The sequence below is a fragment of the Pseudorasbora parva genome, chromosome 20 (assembly GCF_024679245.1).
Source record: "Pseudorasbora parva isolate DD20220531a chromosome 20, ASM2467924v1, whole genome shotgun sequence".
Taxonomy (NCBI): Eukaryota; Metazoa; Chordata; class Actinopteri; order Cypriniformes; family Gobionidae; genus Pseudorasbora; species Pseudorasbora parva.
Window position 1 is genome coordinate 4342117 of NC_090191.1, and position 9253 is coordinate 4351369.

At 37.7% G+C, this 9253-nt stretch overlaps 1 long non-coding RNA gene across 1 annotated transcript; it reads left to right on the plus strand.

Moving 5' to 3' along the window:
• Positions 1–383: 383 nt before the first annotated feature.
• On the plus strand, positions 384–1170 carry LOC137049448 (uncharacterized). Its single transcript, XR_010899608.1, has 3 exons — positions 384–602; positions 742–769; positions 866–1170. It is a non-coding gene; the product is annotated as an uncharacterized lncRNA (long non-coding RNA).
• The last annotated feature ends 8083 nt before the right edge of the window (positions 1171–9253 follow it).

Below are 9253 nucleotides of genomic sequence, written 5' to 3' on the forward strand. Positions count from 1 at the left end.
CCACCAACAAACCCCAGCAAAGACTGTTATTGCTCCGGCTTTAACTTCTGGATATTCGGCAGCGGTGCCACAATGCAATGAATGGTTTAGTTTGCATCTTTCTCCGCCGCCATTACTGAACTACATCTCAAACTAGCGCTCGACATCAACGTCATGGTTCTCAGCCACTCCCTCTGTTCGCTGATTGGACCGGTAAAAATTTGTTCGGAGAAAACCTAAGACTACACAGCAGTCCCAGATGTAGTAAGGAAAATGAAAATTGAGCGGAAGTACGTAGGAGGGCAGAGCCAGGCTAATTTGTGTTTGCCTCTGAGGAAGAATTGTATAGCATCAGTGAAGGCACTTACTGCCCCTACTGCAGGACTACAGTTCCACTGACACAGTATTTTTCCGCAGTATTTTACAGAGAAGCAAACACTGGTAATGTAATTCAATAAATTGTTCAGTGAATATTGTGTATTTTATGTACTTTATTATAGTGAAGTGGATTATACCCTGCTACTGCACTGATGGAGTGCAAGGCCGGAGTTACTGGCACTGCCCAAACTGCAGAAATACTCTAGGAAGACTACGGGATTTCAACGCTCATCTGAGAAACCACGGTTTGTGTTCAGTTCTACTTTAAACAGTTTACTGTATTTTATATGTGCAGCTATATTTGCATCTGTAGTTATTATACAAACATATTAATCTTAATGCCATACAATTGGCACTAAAAATAAAAATATTCTGGATTCATAGGTTATGAAGTGACAGAACAATCTTTCAGGTTTGACCATTTCTCTTTAACATCAGTTCAGTTGCTTAGTTAAGCAATTCATTGTGGAATCGGGGTTACAATGCTACTTTTTTCAATTTATTTTAGTGGCACAACAACCCATTGATGAAGACAAAGTTTTGTTTCCCAAGGAAAACATTTCAGATGAGCAAACTACACAAATGAATCAACAAATACAGTCGCAGACAGATTCAAAGGCTCGTTTAAAATGTCAAAAATGTGCTGTTCACCTTTCAAATGCAGCATGGCTTAGAGCAACCAATGATCTGTGTAGATCAAAAGAGTGCCAGCCCATGTAATTAAATCGCTTGTACTTGGAAAAATACACTGTGAGTCTGATATATGCAGAGACATGGCAAAGATAGCTGCCCAGAGTGGACATCCTGTACCGAATGCCATATCCATGTGGTGGGTATACCAGGAGCGGCAATCATTCCTAAAAGAACTTTCAATTGCAAGCCCGGAAGAGATTGAGGATCTCGAAGATAAAGATCTAGACAGGGAGGATGACATACAGCCATCAAACGAGACAGCAACAATACTAATAAAAGTGACGGAGTACTTATTGAGGTGCAAGAGTATTCCGGAAAATCTTCCGCAAGACCTCAGAGATGGCAATACTGCCCTGGACCAAGCTACCCCAACCTTAGTGATGCAATAATGAAGACAAAGCATGCTTCCATTTATGGTTTATTCTCGGTGCACAGAGGTACTTGTCACATTTCTCTGATTTGTACTATAAATGTATTTATATATATATACACACAGGTGGCCAAAACTATTAGAACTGGAAGATTTTTTAACCTTTTAAAACAAGTTCTTCTCTTTTCCCTCCCTTTTCTGGTACTCCTCAGTTGTAAATCGCTTTGGATAAAAGCATCTGCTAAATGCATGAATGTAATGTCTCACCCAGGCTTAATTTATTTAATAAAAAATACTTTTTTGATGATATGGGTTTTGTCAAAATTAGAAAAGATTTTGATTATAAAGTAGTTCAAATAAATGTTGTAATATGAAACAATGACAATGTCCACCAGGGGAGGAGCCTGCTAGAAGAAATTTGAGCACCATTTCCATGGTAACGTAAGATCTGATCTCAAAATGGTTTTCACAGGATGAATTTTGAGTTTGAATTTATGGTGATTACTAAAATATAGGATATGAAAAAAGGCCATCAAAAAATTAGTGCCAAGCGTCCGGTGACAGGGGGTTAATGCATTCTTGCTGAATAAAATCATTCATTTCTTTAATTTCTTTTCAAAAAAATAAATACAAATATTTTCTGACCCCAAACGTTTGAGCAGTAGTTACTGTTACAAATATATATATATATTTTTTTTATATTGTGATATATTATTATAATTTTAAATATTTGGTTTTCAATTGATTATACTTTAAATGATCATTTATTTCTGTAATGCAAAGCTGAATTTTCAGGATAATTCCTCCAGTCTTCAGTGTCACATGATCCTTCAGAAATCATTCTAATATGATGATTTATTATGATTGTTGGAAACAGTTCTGCTGACTAATATATTTGATGAATAAAAGGTTCAACAGAACTGCATTTATTTAAAAAAAAACAATAAAAAAAACATTTTCAAATAATATAAATCTCCTTTACTATCAATTTTTATCAATTTAACACATCCGTGCTGAATAAAATTATTGATTTATTAAAAAAAAAAAAAAAAAAAAATGACTGACCCCAAATTACTGACCAGTCACCGAATGTTATCACTTGATTGAATGGGCGTTATTAGTGGTTATCAGCCCATAGGTATGGGCCAGAAGGGGCCTGCGGCGCCTACTGGTAGGCTCAGAAGGATGTTATCATCCAGCTACATGGTTAATCACCGATACGAATACAAGCGAAGACTCCAGATCCAATCTCTGAGGAATCCAGCTCGCCGGTAATCGCAAAGCTAATGGATGCTCATGACGCAGCAACGCTGCGATATTTCTCACGTTATATTTTCAGGTAAGACTATTCGAATGATAAAACCAAGCATTACACTGTTATTTATTAGTCAATAAGGGGTAACAATACATAAAATGTGTTTAAATGTTGCGTGACAGGAGTGTTGGTAAACCATATATATTTCATTATTAGCCTTTCATTTCATTACATACTTTATGTAATGATTAACGTTGCTATTAAGCATGTTTTAGGTCTGAAACGAATGGGGAAATATAGTTTACTAGTTAAACGCAAAGTTAGCCTGCAAAAATGACTTCTTCCACACTGTAAAGTACGAGGCTTATTGCGTATACTGCCTGCCTGCCATGACTGTTTGCAGCCTGTACACTGGCGGCTATCAACAGAGAGTCACAATTGTCCAACTGTGTAACACTTTGTCACGTGTGCATGCATGTGGGTGCTTGTGTCTTTTCAGAGGAGGCCGGAGGTACTGGAAGGCTCCCCTACCAGTCCCCGGTGAATCAGGGCATGGCCATTAAAGTTGTTGGACTGCCCAACAGCCTAACCCGCCTCAGGAAGCCTTCCTTTTATGGAAGGAAACAATTAGAAACCATTTTAAAAGCTGTAGATGAGATTTGGTTTGAAGTGACATTACCAGTGGTTGTCTTTCTCCACTTTTGTTTTGACAGGCCATTTGGCTCTATGCAAAGTGAGGAAAATAAGTTAACTTAAAGCTGCAGTTTTTGCACTCTAGTGGTTAATAAGCAGAACTGCATTCGTCTTGCGGAAGAACATTGCAGCCGGAGCTACTTCTCTCTGTTTATGTCTATGGCGGATCACACAGGGACTGTGCTCCTCCGCAGCGGTACCTACCAGTCTGGCCTGAAATAGTCCCAATATAAACACTTATTATACGTGTACCATAATGATTCAGGATAAGACAAAAACACAATCTGGAAAATGGATTCATCTTGTACATTCTCATTATATAATTTTTGTAAATCTCGAACACAAAAAAAGTTACGGACAGCAGCTTTAAGATTAATACAGACCTACATATGAGTCTTTGTATAGTGCTGGGCCATTGCATCGCTCTCTGTCTCTCTACCCCAACTGGTCAAGGCGGATTGATGTGATGTCATATGATGCGATTTCTTCTTTTCTCTTTAGTGTGCTATGTTGCTGTTTGTGCATGTATACGATCTGCAGAGTTACATAGCTCAAAGTTCCCAACCCAAAGAGAAATTCTTGGTAAAAGTTAAGGCTCAGCCACACCTTCCTAAAACACTTCATTCAAACACACATGACAAATCTACGTCAGTCTGTTGGAGCAGAGTTTCATAACTCCACCCAAATGTATACGCAAAGAAAGAGGGCGTAACTTTTATCCTTGTTGGCGCCACTATGTCATTGAGACACTGTGTTTTTCGTTGCAAAAGCTAAACTACTTTGTTTGGCCTTCCAAAAGAGGTGACAATTAGAAAACAGTGGCACAGCTTTAGTTAAAACTCTGTTCTAGAACCAAATATTCGACTGTGTGCTGTGCATTTCTAAAGACCTGGGAGAGCTTCTACGATAACAAACGCAAACTTACCAATCTCATACTTTCGACACGTTTTCAGAAAGGCAGGGCATAGAGAAGCAACAATAATATACGGTATGTGTAAAATAGTGACTTTTTTAACCTAAAACCGCATAAACACATCGCATTAAACCAAATACACAAAATATGTGGTACATGCTGTGAATTGTTGGGTCTTTGTTAATAATATAAAGAGTATGGTCTAGTGTTTGAAAAGTGCTGTGAGAACTTGAATTGGCGCTATATAAATAAAATTGAATTGAAACAGATTCAGGTTATAGATTCTGTATTTGTCTTTGACAGTTTGTAAGGAATGGGATACTATTTCTCGGTTTTGTCATTATAATGCAACACGATTTCTAAAAAGGCACCTCTCCAGAATATCCTATAGCTGTATAGTTGAATGTGACTTGTGATTATGGCCTTCTTTTTCATGCTCATCAAACTATTCACTAATTAAATTCAATGTATATAATTCCTGTGAACTACATTCCTTTATTGATACTGATATGTGATTAATTATTTTCCCCAGTAATGCGGGAAGGCCAATTATTTGTTATGCTCATGCTACACAAATGAAAATATCCGATGCAGCACAATACAACCCCACTGACATGGCAGAGGGAATGTCAGAGCACATGGATGCAGAAGGTACGCTGAGTTGTTATTATCTTATCTTTAAATAAATATATAACATTAAACTTCAAGGGTTAGTTAACCCAAAAATTAGCCAGTTAGCCAATGCCTTACTCACCTCAAATCATCCTATTTGTATATAACATTCTTCTTTCAGACGAATACAATCAGTTATACTAAAAAGTCTTGGCTAATCCAAGCTTTATAATGGCAGTGACTGTTGGGTCATTTTTGAAGTCCATAAAAGTGCATCTATCTATCATAAAAGTACATCCATCCATCATATAACTGCTCCACACAGCCTTGGGGGGTTAAAGGCAGAGTCCTGCACGGGTCCATTTTTGGAGACCCGCCCGTACCCGCAAGGTTTAGCACCAGATCCGACCCGTGACGCGTGAAAATATCAAAATTAAATCCGTACCCGCCCAGACCCATTAATATTTGGCCCGTTACCTGACCCGTGCCCGCGATAAATCACACACTCTAAAACATTCAAATTAAAACATGCTTTATTTTTTTTATCCTACACCTCTCTCAACATCAACAGCGTCATGAATGGGCTAATGAAACAGGCAAAAGTGCCTTTAAAGACTCATTGTCAACAATTTAATATAGCTACTCCACTCACCAACTTTACTTTTACTTCATCCATTGCTACTCCTGCAGCGCTCGCTCCATCTGCGTTACGAGAGGCATCAACAAAGGTTTCAATGTCGCAGTGGTGGTGACGTGATGGGTCAAATGGCATATCGTTGTTGCGTGTATGTGTAATGGTAATTTGGACATAGAAATTGTAATAGCCTACAATATGTTTGATAGGGGAAGAAGGAGGTGGGAACCGTCGAACATTTAAAAGACTTTAACCAAACAAAACGAAAGTAACGTGGGCAGCCCCTCATGGACAACTGCCAAGCGCACACACATAATAAAAAGTAAACACAACTCAACGTCAAATCCAGGTCTGGTGATCTCTCGTCCTTATATGCCTCCGAGCTCCCTACTCCCTACTCGTCAAATGTCTGACCCATGGTCAAGGGACCCTGGCGTCACTTTTGAACGCAATGGGTATACCTTTGGCGTTATTTTTTAACGTGCGGGGTAGTCCGATAGACTTCTATAGAACTCAACTGCGTTGAAATTTGACGTCTTGGGTCCGCACAGGCGCGCAGATGGCACTGGGGACGGGAGGGACATGTCCCCCCCAGATTAATAGTGACCCAATCCGTCCCCCGCCCTCACTATCACTGCGAACGAGGCAGACGCAGGGTGACACAATAATAATCTACACCGGTCACTATTACTTTGTACCCACGTTCTCACTACACGCTGTTCTGTTGTCAATAAACACACGATGCCACCGACGTTTCTCTCTCTCTCTCTCTCTCTCTCTCTCTCTCTCTCTCTCTCTCTCTCTCTCTCTCTCTCTCTCTCTGTGTGCTTGCAGAGAAACTCCGTTATTATACTGCGGTGAAAATTTTGAAATGTGGAGTTTTTATATTTTTTTTATATTTATAGCATGATACAGTCCCAACGTCACACCACCAAGAGTGCCGTTTTCCTGAATAACATCATGACTGAAAATGACACTGATTTCACATGACAGATCCATAAACAATGAAATAACATTAGTCACTTACATTTTAGATGCAATATAGACTGTTTTTACTCCATTTCAGCAGTGAAAAAGTTCCAAAGATCACAGCAGAACTAAAACGCATCTCGCAGCAACAGCGTGTTAATGAATGAGTCAGCTTTTTGAATGAATCGGTTGAATCAAAGATTCAGTGACCTGTTCGTAAACGACTGCCTCATTCTTGAGTGAATCAGCCGTTTCAACGAATCGACTCAGTGACTCGTTTACTAGGACGGTCACCTACTGCCACCTACTGGCGGTTAAGTTTCATGTTTAAACATTCTTTCCAAAATTTTTATTTGTATAAAAAATATTTAAAACAATTTCAAAACATTTATTTAATGCAGTTGTAATTTTTCAGTGTAAATTATTTAATTTGATTAGTAACAAACAGCCCTATTGGGTCTTATTCTAATTTAATTTATTGATCAAATTTAAGTAAATAAAAGGAAAGCTGAAGCACTATATTTAATAAGATTAGAGGAAAAAATGCCTTTATAAAAGGTAAAAATATCACAAATATGCAGATTTAAATATGTCAAAGCTGACTGAACACTGGTGAGAATATTGCTTCAGAATAAATTATATTTAAAATAAATAATTAATAAAAAAATCCGGACAAGCAATTTTTTTTACTTGGACAAGTGAACGACAGATTTACTTGTCCAAAGGACAAGCACCTGAACAGGCTTAATGTCGAGCCCTGCTGTATAAATGCCACATAAAGACAATGAAGAGACAAAAAACACAACGAACACAAAAAGAATGGGATAAATCAAAAAATGTATCGTCGTCAGGAAATAATGTTTTATCTTTCCAAAGCCCAAATTACGGCAAATAACAAACTGAGTTTAAATCATTTGCTGACAGCTTGGTCCCCCCCAGTTAAAAATTCCTATCTGCGCCCCTGGGTCCGCACACCGCAACCTGTTTGCCTTATGGGTCGACAGTACAATCAATAAAAATAAAAAGGAATAGGTTACAAAAAAACTATTTATGCCAGGGCGAGTCAAATGGTGGCTGGTTTTTGATGTTTAAAAACCCTCGCAATCGGATATCAAAGTGCCCTCTAAATAAATGTTTGGCGCGTTCATCTGCGGTGAGTTTAACAACGCACATGATGTACAACCGCATTCAGCGGTGAGTTTAACAACGCTCAACTGCAGGTAAAACGGCATTCAAAGGTGAGTTTGATCTAAGCAACGCTCAACTGCAGGTAAAGGGACATTAAAAGGTGAGTTTAACAACGCTCCAAGGCGCATGCAAGTAAGCAGTTTAAGCGTTTTCTTGTCCAGGTATGACACTGCTTTATTTATAGCATGCTTTGATAATAATAAATATAATATGCTACGATTGAGTTCAATTAATCTTTTTGTATTATTATTATTTTATTTTTATTAAATCCTCTAAATTAATAACGCTGACGTCACCGTATGGGCGATCCCAAGGTTCATTGCGATTTTCTACTCGGTAAGTAGAAGGGTTAATTAATAGAGATGGATTACACATCAAATTACACATCAAAAACTGTTCAATCAGGACAAGAAGTTGTGTTTAGAAACTTTAGATTTGTAAGGTGGCCATTTCTTATGACGATAAATAATAGGACATTATAAAAATATAGCTTTCTGCACCAAATGTACGGTCTAGCAAAGTTAGCTAATTTAATTCAAGGCCATTTTTGTCGCATATAGTCATGTAAGATACAATCATAGAGGGATGTAAGATACAATCATAGAGCGATGTAAGATTTTAAGCATTGCATTAGCCCACAACTATTATCCAACATTATAAATGTTCAGAATGAAGAACGGTGTTGCCAGATTGGTTTGTTTTACAGTCTAATTGTTAAAAATCAATGCAAAATTATATAATACACAACCAAAATAAATCCATAATTGACAATACAAATGAATCCATAACTACTACACTGTAGCATAACAATTTTTCAATATGAAATAAAACAATTCATATGTATTGTAATGTAATAAGTAATGCTGTCGTCAATTATTGACTGATTCAAAGTAGCTTCCAAAATACGTAAATTAGAAAATATATAACAATGACACTTATGGAAAATGATCGGTTATGCCAATAAGTTGTGTTGTGTTTGTTGATGCTGTCTAAAGTGCACTGTATAAAGTGTGTGTGTGTGTGTGTGTGTGTGTGTGTGTGTGTGTGTGTGTGTGTGTGTGTGTGTGTGTGTGATGTAGATTTCAAAAGGTCTCCAAAGAAGTTCAAGCCTTGCCCCTCCTGCCAAGCACCTAACCAGGTAAGGGAAAGTTGAATAGAGCATTATGTCCATAATTCAAATATTTGGTTTAAATGTTCTACATTTCTCATTATTAGGTCAATTGGACACTAAAGTATGCGCTTACTAAATGACCCTGTATGATATCTGCTGTTGATATAAATTTTGATTGCTTGTTTTGCACCAAACGCCATAGGCAACATAGATTAGAGTAGCCTGGGTGTCTACATCTGCCACTTTCACTGTATGATTATAATAATAATAATAATCCTGTGTCAATCTAGAGATGCATATTCTGAATTGCACTGTGCTTCTTTTGTTCCTCTTTTTCCTGTATACAGCCAAGTTAAACTGTATCTTGATCATTTCCACATCATATGATGTCTGACTTTGGTATACTTTTACCAACACAGGTGAGCCGCAAAACCTGCAGCTCTTGTTTCGCAGCCATC